General features: G+C 43.1%; 1 protein-coding gene across 2 annotated transcripts in view; it reads left to right on the forward strand.

Moving 5' to 3' along the window:
* Positions 1-4,217: 4,217 nt before the first annotated feature.
* LOC126481414 (uncharacterized) overlaps positions 4,218-16,170 on the forward strand; it is a 76,103-nt gene continuing 64,150 nt past the window's right edge. For both annotated transcript variants that reach the window (XR_007587554.1, XM_050105152.1), the window contains exon 1: positions 4,218-4,397. The gene's annotated coding sequence lies outside the window, so the exon portion shown is untranslated. The remainder of the gene's footprint in view (positions 4,398-16,170) is intronic.

Raw genomic sequence — 16,170 nt, forward strand, 5'->3', positions numbered from 1 at the left:
GATTCGAAACCTTGCCTAGGTGTGGACAATGAAGTTGCTGTTTGACTCGCACAAAATCCTAAATTTCACCAGCGTACAAAATATATTGAGGGTTAGTTATAGTAGGTGAAATTAGTATTTCAAGACTAAGTTTAGAGAATCAGTTTGTCTATATGTTAACTAAACCATTATTTGCTGCCTGACTATGACAGCTGTGCAATAACATGAGAGTATTTAAGTTATTAAATAAGGGAGAGTACTAAAGTTTTGTGTTGTGAACTGTTTTATTTAGTAACTTGAGTACCATTTAAATATCTCCGACTTAGCAGTCATAGATTGTCTTGAGCTCTTTGCCGCAATACAAGTGTTGTATTGTATTGCATTGTATTTTATTGTTCCAGGCAATCATAGTACTGTACAGTTGCACATATTATATTGGATAGGTCAAGAGAGCATATTTACAAGTAATTTTTACAAATTGATTTTTACATTATTTTGTAGCAAGGAAATTATCTATCTTAAACGAAACAGTCAATACAAATCATAGAATTGTACGGTTGTACATATGATATTGCACAGGTCAAGAGAACTGTAGGCGCCCCGGTGGTCCTAGTCACCTACAGTGGACTGGATGGCCGAGCGGTGACCTCTCCAGTTGTCAGGATGCTAGGAAATGACTGTGGACGCGTCAGAAACGCCAAAGAAACATTATTAATTCATAACACCTTTATTCCTGCCGAGTACAATGTGGCCCACGTAACACAGGCTGGCTGAGCTTGGTGATATCAACGACCTTCCCCGAGTCCTCGCTGGCTCGTAGCGATGACACCAGCTCCAGGCCGAACAGTCTTGCTAGCGCATCGTCGCGTGCTGTGACGTAGTGAAGGAATGTCCTTACTTCGTACTTCGGCCGCGCGTGGCTGGTGGCACCCGGCTGGCCAGCCAGATCGGCTGCTGACAGCAAGCCGCTGCACATGGGGAGTTCCGGGTTGGAGTCCCGGCGCTATCGGCATGAGAGGCGTTCTCATAGTGCGGAGTGTACTCTATCCCACCCCGTCTTCTTCCCTGCTCCTCCTGGTGGTTGGTCCGTGGTGGACAGGCGGAACGGGCTGCAGTCCCCCAGCATCGTCAGCTCACCCGGTTGCGATGGCGGATGCACAGGGCCTAGGCCCCGCACAATCTCGACGACGGCTCACTCATGTGGTCAGCATTGGCAGCGATCGAGTCTGCCGCGATGTCTGCTAATCCTGGGTTGATGATTGACAGCGGCAGCAGAGAGGACCTGAGCTGGTACTGTCCCCTCACTTCTGCTGCTGGATGGGCTGGCCTTACTGCAACATCTCCTTAATAAAGATTAACATGTTGATCACCAAGCTGAGCGCTACGCAGCGACCCAGTACACATATAATTGCAAGTCTAACTGCGAGTGCGCTGATGCTAATAAAGCTGGCGTATTTAAAGGAAGCATTAGCGACGTCCTGACGTCATGCTCGTTTGTAATGAACGCATTCGTTCCACTTATACTGCTGATTCGTCTGTCGTATTCGCCCCTTAGGTGTCCTTGCGACAGAGTTACATGTTGTTACGGCAGACTTATGCGAAGTTGTGAAATGCAGTACAGCTGACACTATACCTCTGTCTTGCACTCTACGAAAGTCTCTGTCTAACACAAACCCGGGTCCTAAGCAATTCACTCTCGCCTGCTGTGTGTAACCAGGTCATTGCCCCTGCGTGACGACACATTCCATACATGTGCAATCCTCTTACCTCTTGGCTAACCTACTGCCTCTGGCTCTCGGCATAGGCAAGAGATATTTTTTTAACTGATGTGTGAAGGCTCTTGGGTTCTTTGTTGCTTTGATTTCATTTGGTAATTATTATATATTTGTATCCCAACATTTAAAACACTTTTTTGGTAGCAGGTAGTTCTGGACTGAATCATATGTAGGTCAGATTGCCGCCTTGTTGCATAGTTATGAATATCTCCATTGAATTTTAATGTGCAGTCATTGTTTAACAGGTATGACTTGACAAATGACACGATATTATAAATGTAAGCAGAGGACAGTGTCATAAAGCCATTTGTTTTGAAATTCGTTATGTCTTAGGTTACATATTGCCTTTTTTTGCATTTTGAAAATATATCTACAAAATATGATTCCATACTGTAATGTAGAGTGGAAGTAAGCATAATATACATGTATGAGAACAGATTTTGTGACTGATTTTTTGAGTATCCTTAAAATGTGTATAATCGTTGTTAAGTGTTAATGTGTAGGCTTTTAATTAGCCAATCTTTTTGAATGAATAGTAGTTTGTGTTATACCTAAATAACTGAACATTATCCATGCATAATTAACATAAGTGTCAAAAGCGCCATATGAACTTTTAATTGAACAACATAACCAGAAACTAAAAGAAAATAGAATTATGCTTATGGATGCTCATGGAAAAAAATCTTATTTTATGCAATTTAATGAAAATTCAATCAAAATGTAATACAAAGTCAATTTTCTTGATGTAGTATTCTCTTTTAAACAGAACTTTTCTGAAAATAAAAATTTCGATGAATAACTGATTATGTATGTCATTGTAAAGTAAATGTGAACTATAAGTCTTGCAACTCTGTCCAGGTCTTTAGCTCAGGTTTCTCCAGGAACCTTTCCCAAATGGAGGTGCTTGTTTTTCGATCGATTTTTTCCCCCTACCCTTCAAGATACATAGTGCAATGTAGCCAAACATAGAAGTATAAATATCATAAGGCGTATTTACCCATCTAAAAGTTTTGAGAAGTGAAGGGGTACATACCTGAACAAACATTGAACTTTGAAACAAAGTGAACTAGTGAACTGAATCCATAAGCTAAACTTTACCAGAGGATGCTGCAGACAAAACCGGTTCACAACAATGTACAATAACATTCTTGATGCATAACAAAAGCTGACTATTCATGCAAGTGTATAAAAGTAAATATTATGTGGTTAAGAGAATCTGAACATTAAGGTGGGTGCACACATGCAACTAATGTGACACTATAGCTTGTGGTTATCTGTAGAGGCACCATGAACCAACATCCACACAGGACACTACAAATTCTACATTGTTGCACATCTTTCAGCATGGTGTCAACTGGTCAGCTGAAATCATATGGGCAGGTAAAATGCAGTTTATGGTATTAGAGCCATGACAAGAGTAAAATACCAGGGAAACTAAACCAAAATGTTAGATTAGAAAATAGATTTCACTCAAGGATAAATCGGGGATCAGAAACACATTTACAAAAAAATAACACTCGAAGACGAAAATGCTGTCTGCTATGGCAGATTAACCAACAGCTGACATGTAAATCTAATCTACAGACAAGCCACTCTTCTAAGATTTTAGAATCTTATTGTATTCTTTGCTCGAGGCGTTTCGAATAACTAATTCTTAGTTTAACAGCTGCCACAACATAGTCGAGGGCTATTTACCCCATTTAATCAACAATTTATATAGTGCTTGGTTCACAACTCACCAAGTTTTACGAGTCGCTTTTTTAGTTACTTATTAAGTATATTTATTTATTTATCCAAAAATGTTTCAAGATTGTGGGGTGGGCCTACGTCATCAGGTTGCAAATATTGGGCACACACACACACACACACACACACACACACACACACACACACACACTGTTACAGAAAATTAAAAACTGGTTTTAGAGTGTCTTTCTTGCCGTTCCAGAAGCTGCGAAAGTGTATGTTTTGATCTTCTTAGTAATAAAATGAAAACACATACTAATCGAGTAGGTACAGCAGCAATTACACCAAGATAACTGAGACAGAATACTCGTGTTTCGGCATAGAGCTACTAGGGAGGAGTCGAGGATGGAAAACGGCGTAATAAAGTAAAGCCAAGTTGCACTTTACAGCGACATGACAGAAATTGCGTTTCGTGATTTGCGCCACTGAACACTGGGAGTTCACACATGCAACTGCAGCATGCAATTAACTGTAGGTGACACTTTAGTTGCGTGTATGAACTCGACTTTACGACCAAATATAATGGGTCCATAATGTGTGTGTGGGAAGGCAGTCATTGATGAAACTTTTTTATTCATCAAGTTTTAAATAATTAACCTTTAGCGCTTTTGAACTTTAGCAACGCAAACTGCGTATTTACTTTATTATCATTTTATTTGGCCCTCGTACACACTTCCGTATTTACTGATTCACATCGGAATGTAAAATCTTTGTATACAGCTTTTATCAAAGATGAGAACAAGGAGCAGACTGACTTCTTTCGCGCCAAATTGGAGTTGAGAAATCGGACCATAAACAAAGTGAATTACGTCAAACAGTATCCTTATAATATGTAATAATATTTACGACGTGGTGTCTTGTGCAACAGTACACGTGAATTGCTGATATATTCTGCAGGTAACTGTAGACCTTATTAATTTTATGACATCTAGGGCTAATGTAGTAGTACTGCCAGAAGTTCTTAAGGTAATTGTTTTGCAGTTTTTTTTCTGTGGTGTTTCGTGTGAGTCTTTAATTTTACACTTGAAATATTTGACTTGTTCTTCATAATGACGTCGTTACCTCTAATATCCCATTGTGTATAGCACTTCTGTTACTGTAGTCGAGTCCCCTGAACTAATGTTTTGATAACGACATTGCAGCATCACAAACGAATCTGCAGAAAGTCGATATATGACCGCCGTAAATTATAGATATAATAAATTGTCCATTGGGAGAAATCAGAATAAGACTAAAAATTATAATTTTGTGGCACAGTTAGTCGTTTTATAAAATCTGTTAGTACGCTAATGTAAAGCTTGCGACTACACATTGATATCACGTGCGATCAGATGCAACATTCGTGGTACAATACGACAGACATGACACAAAACATCAGTAAGGATTCATTGTGCCATTATTGTTTGTTTACGTACTATCTACTTGTGGCACATCAGTACCTTTCTTGACGTCGTTCGTAAGATCCCACTGCATGGGAGAGTAAGTAATTACCATCGTCGTTTGAACTCATGACACTTTTATGGCAATTGATAACATACTGGAACAAATGTTTCTGAGTTGTACAGAAATGGATAACTTAAAACATTTTGCAGCATAGATGGAAGAAGTGCAGTTAAGTTAGGATGCATTTAGGCATTACCGTATAGGAAACTGCTACTGTACGGAGACAAGGAATAATTAGTAAAGAGCAAAGAAGTATGAAGTAAGAAACTAGTGTTATAAAGGCATTTTTATCCTTTCAGCATTATCCCGGAATTGACCATAGTGTGTGGCAATTACATTATATTAGCTTAAGTTATGTGACAGACATAAGTATTGATGAGTGTAAAATGAATTATGTGGTAATAGTTTTTATTTTTGTAAGGATGCAGAAATGCTACCATAACGAAGTACATCTGCAAAACTGAAGAATAGTTGTAAGTTGTATAACAACAAAAGGAATTTTTTAGTGGTACTTCCACTGGTACAGTGTTCCTTTATAAACACAAGCAAAAAATCTCATTACAAGCAAACTAGTATTTTATGCATTTCAGTATCAGTGACAGAAAACTTAATATTCATAGCATCTATTAAGTACTTCGTCTTGCCACAGTTCACAGGTGACTGTTAATTACTGGTAGGTGGGAACAGTAGAAATTTGTTCCGAAATGCTGTAAGACTTGTAGGTGATCAGTGTTTAGTTAGACTATTATTGAACCAGAAGAACCAGCAGAGATCAATATAGCATGTTGGGTGACAGTAGCAAAATGAAAGAGAAAAGCAGAGAACAGGTATAGAAGCAGGTTATTGAGGAATTCAAGGCCCATCAAGGGCTACAATGGCAAAGAAGAATATGGTCCACATAATTATGATTGATTACATGTTATTGTCAGTCACATTAGGTGAGTATTGATTACCTCAGAGGTTACTCATAATCCAAAACAGCTTGACTGTTTTTATGTTTTGCAGAAACTTCTAGTATCACAAATAATAATTTTACTGGAATAATTATGATAAGTCATTATCTTAAAAATGGTTGTAGATATATTTAAATGAGTATTAGTTTAATATATCGTAATATTCTTATATTTATTTAGTGTTATACTGTTAGGCCTGTACCTTCCGTAGATGATGGCACTGATGCTTACCTGAAAGAAAAGGCATTGAGCAACAGGCAGGTGCATTTAAAACTATACACAGCTGGAAAATAGTTAGAGGGAAGGATGATCAGGGTTTTATGTCCTGTTGACATCTAAGTTGTTAGAGGTGGTGCAGAACTGTTTCAGGGACAGGGAATGATATCGGCCGCGTCTTTTCAAAGTAACTGCCTTCCCATTTGCCTGGAGCGATTGAGGGAAATCACGGAGAATCTAAATTGGTACGGCTGAACAAAGATTTGAACCATCATTCTCCCAAATGTGAGTCCAGTGTGCTAACCACTTCACCACATTGTGCATTGTACGGAGGGAGACTGACACACAGAAGAGAGAGAGAGAGAGAGAGAGAGAGATATATATTCATACACATGCAACTTGCGCGCGCGTGCCCACACACACACACACACACACACACACACACGGCATAGAGTATAACATTATTGGAAAAGAGGGGAAGGTGATATTTTGTTGAGAGTTGACAAAGCTAACGAATGTGAATGTTATAAATAAAGGTTGTGGTAATAGACTGACCTGTTGCATGGCTTAATTTGTGGGTGCGCACGCCATATTTAAACACACTGTGCATCACGAAAAATGAAGCATCAAGGTAAATTCAGAAAACATACAATACTCTAGTATTACGATGTGTGTTATGCACATGTATTTCCCATAAACTACATAAAATGCAAGGAGTTCCACTACATAACTTTTGCGAATTCATGTGACTACATAACTTTAACGAATTCACGTGACATTATTTAAGGGAATTACACAAGACCTAATCAACACAGTTAAGTTCGGTTATATTTGAACCATGCTCCCAACAAATGAGGCTGTGCCATGTCAAGACCCTGGCTTCATATTTGAGTCGTCCTTCCATCCACATTTAGGTTTTCTGTAATATTCCTAAATCATTTAAAGTGGATGATGAAATAATTCTTTTGAAAGGCCATGACTGAGGTCCTCACAAATCCTAAAATATTAATATTTTCTGGTTGGTTTTAATTTAAAGTATTGGTATGTTTAGCATACTTTTTTTGTGTAAAGACTGCCTATACCAGTACCACCGTCATGGAAGTCCCAATTCTCACTCTCTATTTCTCTATCGGGTCACCCTTCTGTTTCTAAGAGACCATATGCGCCAAATGTGCAGCTTTCATTGTGAGGCGAATCACTACTCTGTTCATAGAATGCTTATCAGAGGTGTTAGGAACAAATAGGAAGTTTGGGAAAAAGTGTGGATAGTGGATAAAAGGGATGACATACATAAATAAGTAATGCCTTATGATGAAAACATCAAAACTGTGTGTTTAGAGGTTCTGTACAGAATAGGAGGACAGTCTTAAATAGATAGTTTTCAGTTCACACCAAAAGATCTAGTTTGTCACTCATGTTTTTCTGTTTTATTGAAAACCCATTGTAAATGGATGCTGCTGAATTGTGCACACTTTACTTTACAAAACTTAAGGAAGTGTTTACCAAATGCAGTTTTTTTGTCTAGTGTTCACTGAATAAATGCTGCTGTTTCCGTCTGTATAATTCCATATCATTAAGCACAAGTCCAGTGGGGAGAATATGGTCTCAGGGATGCAGATTTAAATATGAAGGTTTTGAGAACAACTGGCAAGTTCATGAACGGGCACCAATATCTTTCAGATCCATTATTTTGTGAGCTAAGTGTGTTGTTGGTGAATATAATGAGTTGCCCCATGATGCTTTAGGACAGAAGAGAGTGGAAATAAGCAAAGTACAAAAGTTTTCATGATTCTGTAATAGAGGAGCCCTGTGCAGCACCACCCATTTTTTGAGTATGGTCCTGAATATGGCACTTGCAAAATATTTTTCATTTAATTTCTGCTTAAAGAATTTAAATTTTCTAATTATTGTTTGATAATTCTACAGTAATCTAATTTCAGTTTTGTGGGAATTTGGTGAAAGAAATTGTATGCACTGTATTATGTTGCAGCAAATTCACAAATTCTATCTGTTAGTAATTTATTCATCCAAGTATAATTTTATAATGGTATATGATTTGTCAGCTTATTACATGGAAAACTATGTCATATAAGATGTGTCCAAAAAGTCAATCCTGTTTTGCGAAAGTACCTCATAAAACCAAAATTTCTGAAACTGCTAGTAGGCGACAAGGTGTCCATACCTCACCACAGAATGTGGATGTCAGAGGCCTACCTATTCTGGAAAGCAAGAAAGATGGTAATCTGATGCGACCAAATCCATGCTACACAGAAATGTTGATATACTGCATTCCAAAGATGAATCATGTTATTAAACCGACAGTCTTAATATACCCTGATGCACCGTGAAGGAATTTATCCAAATTGTATGGAAATCTGTAGATGTAACTTACATGCACAGGCACAGACAAACAAATTATTACAATTTCAGAAAAACTGGATGATTTATTCAAGTGAAAGAGCTTTATGAATCGAGCAATTCAATAATGTGTTGGTCCACCTCTGGCCCTTACGCAGGCAGTCATCTAGCTTGGCACTGATTGACAGAGTTGTTGGATGTTCTCCTGAGGGATATTGTGCCAAATTTTGTCCAACTGGCACATCAGAACATCAAAATCCCAAGGTGGTTGAGAGACTTACCCATAATGCTCTAAACATTCTCAATGGGGAAAGCTCTGGCAATCTTGCTGGCCAAGGTAGGGTTTTGCAAGCACAAAGGGAAGCAGTAGAAACTCTTACCTTGTGTGTGTGCAGGCATTATCTTGCTGAAATATAAGCCCAGAATGGCTTGCCATGAGGGTCAACAAAACGAGGCGTAGAATATCGTTGACGTGCCACTGTGCTGTAAGGGTGCTGTGGAGGATGACAACCAAAAGAGTTTGCTATGAAATGAAATGCCACCCAAGACCATCACTCCTGGTTGTTGAGCTGTTAGATCATGTGATAGTCAGGTTGGTATCCCACCACCGTCCAGGCCGTCTCCAAGCACATCTTGGCTGGTCATCAGGGCCTGGAATCTCATTGACAGGAGTGGAATTGTCTTCAGGGATGAGTCCCACTGCGAACCGAGCAACAAAGACATGTCTGGAGACAACCATAGGCGGCAATGGAATACCTGTGTGACTGTTACCCCCTTTGTGACCTGACAACGAGGAGTGATGATCTGGGGTGCCATTTCAGTTCACAGTAGGACCCGTTTGGTTGTCAAACACGGCACCCATACAGCACAGCAGTAAGTTGACATTATTCTATACCCCATTTTGTTCCCCCTTGTGGCCCCAGGGGTTAGAATTGGCCTAAGGTATTCCTGCCTGTTGTAAGAGGTGACTAAAAGGAGTCTCATACCTTTTGGTCTTTATATGATGGTCCCCTGTTGGGTTTGACCTCCATCTTTGTGAATTTTCCCAAAGAACAAGCCAATTGGGGAAGGGCACCTTACATGGTGCATCGTGTCCATCGTGCATTGAGATATTTAGTCCACTTTCTCGTCATCGTATTGCAGCCCCGTTTATTCTACATATCTTGGGCAAGGACACCTTCCTGGGTGCGTTTTCCACCATTCGCTGTGCAGTGTCACTTTTTGCGCCAGTGATGACCATGGACTTCTCAGCACCTCATATCCAGCACGGTAGCCAGTCTGTTGTTGTGGGGCTGCCATGTACCCTGTTGGTTGTAGCCCCCTGACAACACAGGGATCACTCCGCTGATGCCTGTGCCGTTAACTCCCCACGTATTCCATGGAGTAGATGCCCATCTCCCTGGGGCATTGGGACTCCCGGCAATGGCCATCCCGCCAGGTGATGCTTGCCGAGTCTGGGTGTCACCCGTGGGGGGGGGGGGGGGGGGGTCCCTGGTCAGAGTGGGTGGCATCAGGGCAGATTACACGCCATGAAGCATAGTGCATCATATCTTACTGGTGGTCTGCCGCCACCAGTCTCAGGGTGTATACACTCCAGGACAACTGGGAAAAATGGGGAATGTTTTCATCCGAGAGAAAACAGGGAAAAACCCTGGAATTTTTAAGACTTCTGGGGAATTTTTCGTTGTTTTAGCTTTCAGTTAAATTTTTGTAGTTTTGACTGGTAAGAACTGAGACCTAATAAAGAATTTTACTTTAGCCCATTACTGCATTGTAATATTGCAGCAATAAAACATAAACGAGGAAAAAAAATAAAATTTAAGTTGTAAAGGAAATGAGTCATTTACAGCAACAATACACAGCGTGTGCACAAGCATCTGCCAACAGCAAAATGTGTCGAAGGCTTTAGGGCGAAGACTATGCAATACTTCATAACAACAAACTGCTTCTGATGGGCGTGACGTCACAACGGTTAACATTAGGTTCGTTTGAGCAGTTGCCAGTGGGCTTACGCGCATTCGCAGTTGAGTCGTGTGTGAGCAACACCTCTCCCACTTCTGGCTACTTGAAGTGCGGCTGTTAGCTGTATCCTAGGTAACTAGACACGAGCTGTATCAGCAGTAGCTACAAGCAGCCAGATCCTACGCAGAAACATTTTTCTGGTGTAAATGATGACTAACTGACAACCTCAGCTGCCGACAGGTGGTGTTGATATACCTCGATGTGGACAGCTGAAAATGTGTGCCCCGACCGGGACTCGAACCTGGGATCTCCTGCTGACATGGCAGGTGCTCCATCCATCTGAGCCACCGAGGACACAAATGAATAGCGCGATTGCAGGAACTTATCCCTTGCACGCTTCCCGTGAGACTCACATTCCCAACTGTCCACAATTCTACATACGAATTGTACCTTATAGACATTTGCCCACCCACTCATTACTCGCGCACGCTTTGGCGATTCCCGTAAGAGTTTGGGCAACCTGTGCGCATACGCACAGACGAAGGTCAATGGCTGGGTAGACTTTAACTATATATACGAAGACAGTAACTTGTTCTTGAAAGAACAGTTACTGTTGATGACTGTGCACGGTCCGCATACAAACCCAGAGTCTCTAAGCGGGCAAAGTCTAAATTCAGTGCTAAGAAATATGACCCCAAATCATTCCCCTTCCTGGCCACATAATGGGAGGAACGCCAGGCTAAGGATGGCAGTGAAGCTTATTCGCCCCGGCACCTCGTATGTAGGCGAGTTGATGGGAAATCTTTCATGCCCATGAAGCCTCAGTTTTTTGTGGAGCATTTAGAAGACACGTTTGGGGAGGCGGAGGGCATGTCCAAGAGGCGCTCTGGGTCAGTCTTGATGAAAACAGCCCAGCCACGGGCATTACTCATTGTGACACATTGGGGGATGTTTCTGTTACCATCACGCCCCATAAGAGCTTAATATAGTCCAGGGTATTATATTCGACAGGGACCTTCTTTTGCAGTCTGACAACGAGCTCTGTGTGTGTGTGTGTGTGTGTGTGTGTGTGTGTGTGTGTGTGTCTATATATATATATATATATATATATATATATATATATATATATATATATATATACACCCCAATGTGGTGCTGGAAGTTTGGCCATATGTCTTCCCGCTGTACTTCTACCGTCAATGTTGAGATTGTGGACGTCCATCACGTCACAATACTCCATGTGCCCTGCCTCCCATCTGTTTCAGCTGCTGAGAGCATCATTCATCTTGCTTGCCAGACAGCAGGATTTTACAGAAACAGAGAAAAATCATGTAGTATAATACCCTGGGCCGACTGACCTGCACTGAGGCTAAGAGGAAATTTGAGCACCTATATCCTGTGGCTATGACCTCCTCTTACGCTGCTGCTACAAGAACAGTTGTCACCCCATCAGTTCCTCGCATTCCTGTCACCTCTCAGAACCAGCAGACCACACCTGCCCCCTTGATGGTGGGGGCACTTCCTCCCTGTTGCTCTCGCACCATCTACTTCAGGAGCATAAACCCCCCCCCCCCCCCCCCCTCAACCATCGGGGATATCAGTCCCCACTTCTGAGCCGGAGAAGCATAAGTCTTCCTTGGCTCCTCTCGCTAGAAAGGGGTCCCTTGAGTCATTCCGCCAGTGGCTGAAGAGCCCAAAAGCAGCTGGTCGTAGGGCTTCACACTCATCCTCAGTCCCAGAGACTGAATCAGTAAAGTCCTCCCAGCCGGGGAATCCAGGGACCAGCAAGAGAAATCCAAAAAGAAAGTCCCCAAGACCAAGGGATTTGCGGTGACACCCACACCACTACTACCTACAAGCTCTTCATCTGTGGACGAGGTGGAGATTCTGGCGTCCGCTGAGGAACTTGAGCTCATCAGACCTTCAGACGATGGATATAGACTGCTCAGGCAATAAGTCGGTGGCAGCAGATCACCCTGAGGCGTAAACTGCTTCATTGAATGTTCCATGCCTTCCCAGCCTTACGATGACATCATCCTCCAGTGGAATTAGCCTGACTGAGCTAAGGCAACTGTTAAGCTTTGCATCTGCCTTCTGCATTGCCGTCCAGGAAACATGGTTCCTGACTATGTCCTAAACTCAGTCTGTAGTGAAACTGAACCCCTTCCAACCCCTCTTGAAGCTGTGTCTGTCAGAATAAGGATGACACAGGAAATAACTGTCTGCAAAGTGTATCTTCCTCCAAATGGTGCAGTATCCCTGAATGAATTAACTGCACTAATTGATCAACACCCTAAACCTTTCAAACTTTTGGGAGATTTTAACGCCCATAACCCCTTGTGGGGTGGCATTGTGCTTACTGGCTGAGGCAGATATGTTGAAACTTTCCTGTCTCAGGTCGACCTCTGCCTCTTAAATATTGGGACTGCCACACATTTCAGTGTGGCTCATGCTAGTTACTCGGTCATTGATTTATCAGTTTGCAACCCAGGACATCTCCCATCTATCCATTGGAGAGCATATGATGACCTGTGTGGTAGTGACCACTTTCCCATCTTCCTGTCACAGCTCCGGCGTCAGGCCCACGGACGCCTGCCCAGATGGGGTTTAAAGAAGGTGGATTGGGAAACTTTCACCTCTACTATCACTGTTGAATCTCCCCCAGGCGGCAACATTGATGTGATGGTTGAGCAGGTGACTACAAAAATCGTTTTTGTGGCAGAAAACAGGATCCCTCGCTCTTTAGGGTGCCCCCGGTGAAAGGCAGTCCCTTCGTGGTCACCGGAAGTTGCTGAAGCAATTAAGGAGTGTCAGTGATCTCTACAGTGGCATAAGTGGCACCCTTCCCTGGAGCACACCAGAGCCTGTAAAAGGCTCTATGCTCATGTTCACCAACTTATCAAACGTCGGAAGCAGGAGTGTTGGTCGAGATATGTCTCGACCATTGAGTGCTTAATGTCACCTTCCCAAGTCTGGGCAAAGAGCAAACGTGTTTTCGGGTACCAGACCTCAACAGGCGTTCCTGGTGTTAATATAAATGGCCTGTTATGTACCAATGCAAACTTGATTGCCGAGCAATTTGCTGAACACTATGCTTGAGCCTCTGCATTGGAGAATTACCCCCCCAGCCTTACGCACACTCAAATGGCGGCTGGAAGGGAAAGTCCTCTCGTTCACTATACACCACAGTGAATCCTGCAACGCCCCATTTACAGAGTGAGAGTTCCTCAGTGCCCTTGCACATTGCCCTGACATAGCTCCTGGGCCAGATTGGACCGACAGTCAGTTGATTAAACATATCTCATCTGACTACAAGCAACATCGTCATCTTCAACTGGATCTGGTGTGATGGTGTCTTTCCATCGCAATGGCGGGAGAGCACCATCATTCTGGTACTCAAACCCGGTAAAAACCCGCTTGGTGTGGATAGGTATCGGCCCATCAGCCTCACCAACATTCTTTGTAAGCTGCTGGAACATATGGTGTGTCGGCGGTTGGGTTGGGTCCTGGAGTATGTGGCCTACTGGCTCGGCTCCATGTCAGGCGGCTTCCGCCAGGTTCGCTGTACCGCTGATAAGCTTGTTTCCCTCGAGTCTGCCATCCAAACAGCTTTTTCCAGACACCAACACCTGGCTGCCATCTTTTTTGATTTACGAAAAGCATGTGACACGACTTGGCGCCATCATACCCTTGCCACATTATACGAGTGGGGTCTCTGAGGCCCACTCCTGATTTTTATCCAAAATTTCCTGTTGCTTTGTACTTTCCATGTCCAAGTAGGTGCCTCCTATAGTTCCCACCATATACAGGAGAATGGGGTCCTGCACAGCTCTGTATTGAGTGTCTCTCTATTTTTAGTGGCAGTTAATGGTCTAGCAGCAGCTGTAGGGCCGTCCGTGTCACCTACTCTGTATGCAGACGACTTCTGCATTTCATACTGCTGCATTACTACTGGTGTTTCTGAGCGGCGCCTACAAGGAGCCACCCACAAGGCGCAGTCATGGGTTCTAGTCCATGGTTTCCAGTTTTCAGCCACAAAGTCATGTTATGCATTTCTGTCGTCTTCCTACTGTTCATCCAGAACCAGAACTTTACCTTGATGATGATCCACTCACTGTAGTGGAGACATATCGATTCTTAGGATTGGTTTTTGACACCCAATTGACTTGGCTTCCTCACCTTCGTGGGCTTAAGCAGAAGTGCTGGCAGAACCTCAATGCCCTCCACTGCCTGAGCAACACCAACTGGGCTGCAGATCACTCTACACTGCTGTTGCTCTACAGACCCCTTGTTCAATCCCGTCTTTACTATGGGTGTCTGGTTTATGGTTTGGTGGCACCCTCAGTGTTGCGTTTACTCGACCCATTGCACCGATGTGGCATTTGCCTAGCAACAGGAGCTTTTGGGACGAGTCTGGTGACAGCTTAGGGGTCCACAAATGCTGCCCAGCTACGTTGCACACGTTCATAGTTCTCCTGCGCATCCGAATCACCATCTCCTTTTCCCACACAAGGCAGTTCATCTTCCACATCGGCGACCCAGGTCTGGGCTTCCAGTTGCAGTTCGTATCCGATCCCTTCTTTCCGAACTGGAGACCTTAACTTTACCACCTATACTGGAGGTTCATTCATGTACACCTCCATGGTGTAAATCTAGGCCGCAGCTTCGCCTGGACCTTTCACATGGCCCTGAGGACTCAGGTAACCCCAAGGCCCTACACTACCACTTCGTCTCGATTTTTGACGTGTACCGAGGCCACAAAGTGTTGTGCACCTATGGCTCGATGGCAGTTGGTCATGTCGGTTTTGCATATGTCCATGGAGGACATATTGAACAGCATTCCTTGCGCGCTGGCTGCAGTATTTTCACTGTTAAGCTGGTGGCTATATCTTATGCTTCTGAGCACATCCATTCATGGCCTGGGGAGTCATTTCTTCTGTGTATTACTGACCCCATGAGCAGCCTACAAGCTATCGACCAGTGCTACCCTAGTCATCCTTTGGTAGTGACCATCCAGGAGTCCCATCTATGCCCTGGAATGGTCCAGTCGTTCAGTGGTGTTTGTCAGGATCCCAGGTAACATTGGAATCCCAAGTAATGAACTTGCCGACAGGCTACGCTGAAACCACTTATGGAGATTTGTTTCTCTGCAACTGACCTGCGTTCAGTACTACGCCACATGGTTTTTCAGCTTTGGGAGACGAAGTGACATAACCTCAGCACACACAACAAGCTGCATGCCATTAAGGAAACTGTGAATTTGTGGCAGTCCTCCATGCGGGCCTCTTGCAGGGACTCTGTGGTTCTCTGCCGTCTCTGCATTGGCCGCACTTGGGTGACACACGGCTATGATGACCCACCTCAGTGTAGGTACGGCACCTGGCTGGAGGTGGCCCATATCTTTGTGAGATGTCCTTCTTTGTGTGCCCTGCGATGGACTCCTCAGTTACTGGACTCGTTGCCATTAATTTTAGCTGACAACACGTCATTGGCTAATTTAGTTTTACATTTTATATGTGATGGTGGGTTTTATCAAGTTTTAGCGCATGTCCTTTGCCCCTTTGTGTTCTCCACTCTAATTCTTTTAGGGGGGATGTTTTAATGTGTTGCAGAGTGGCTGGCTTTTCCTTTTTATTCTCGTGGTCGGCCAGCCATGGTCATCTGCTCTCTTGGTTTTACCCTTCTGCCTGTTTCTTGCTTCTCTCTGTGGTTTTATTTTCCTGTTTTGTCCATAGTAT

This window comes from Schistocerca serialis, chromosome 5, assembly GCF_023864345.2.
Source record: "Schistocerca serialis cubense isolate TAMUIC-IGC-003099 chromosome 5, iqSchSeri2.2, whole genome shotgun sequence".
In the NCBI taxonomy this organism is placed as follows: domain Eukaryota; kingdom Metazoa; phylum Arthropoda; class Insecta; order Orthoptera; family Acrididae; genus Schistocerca; species Schistocerca serialis.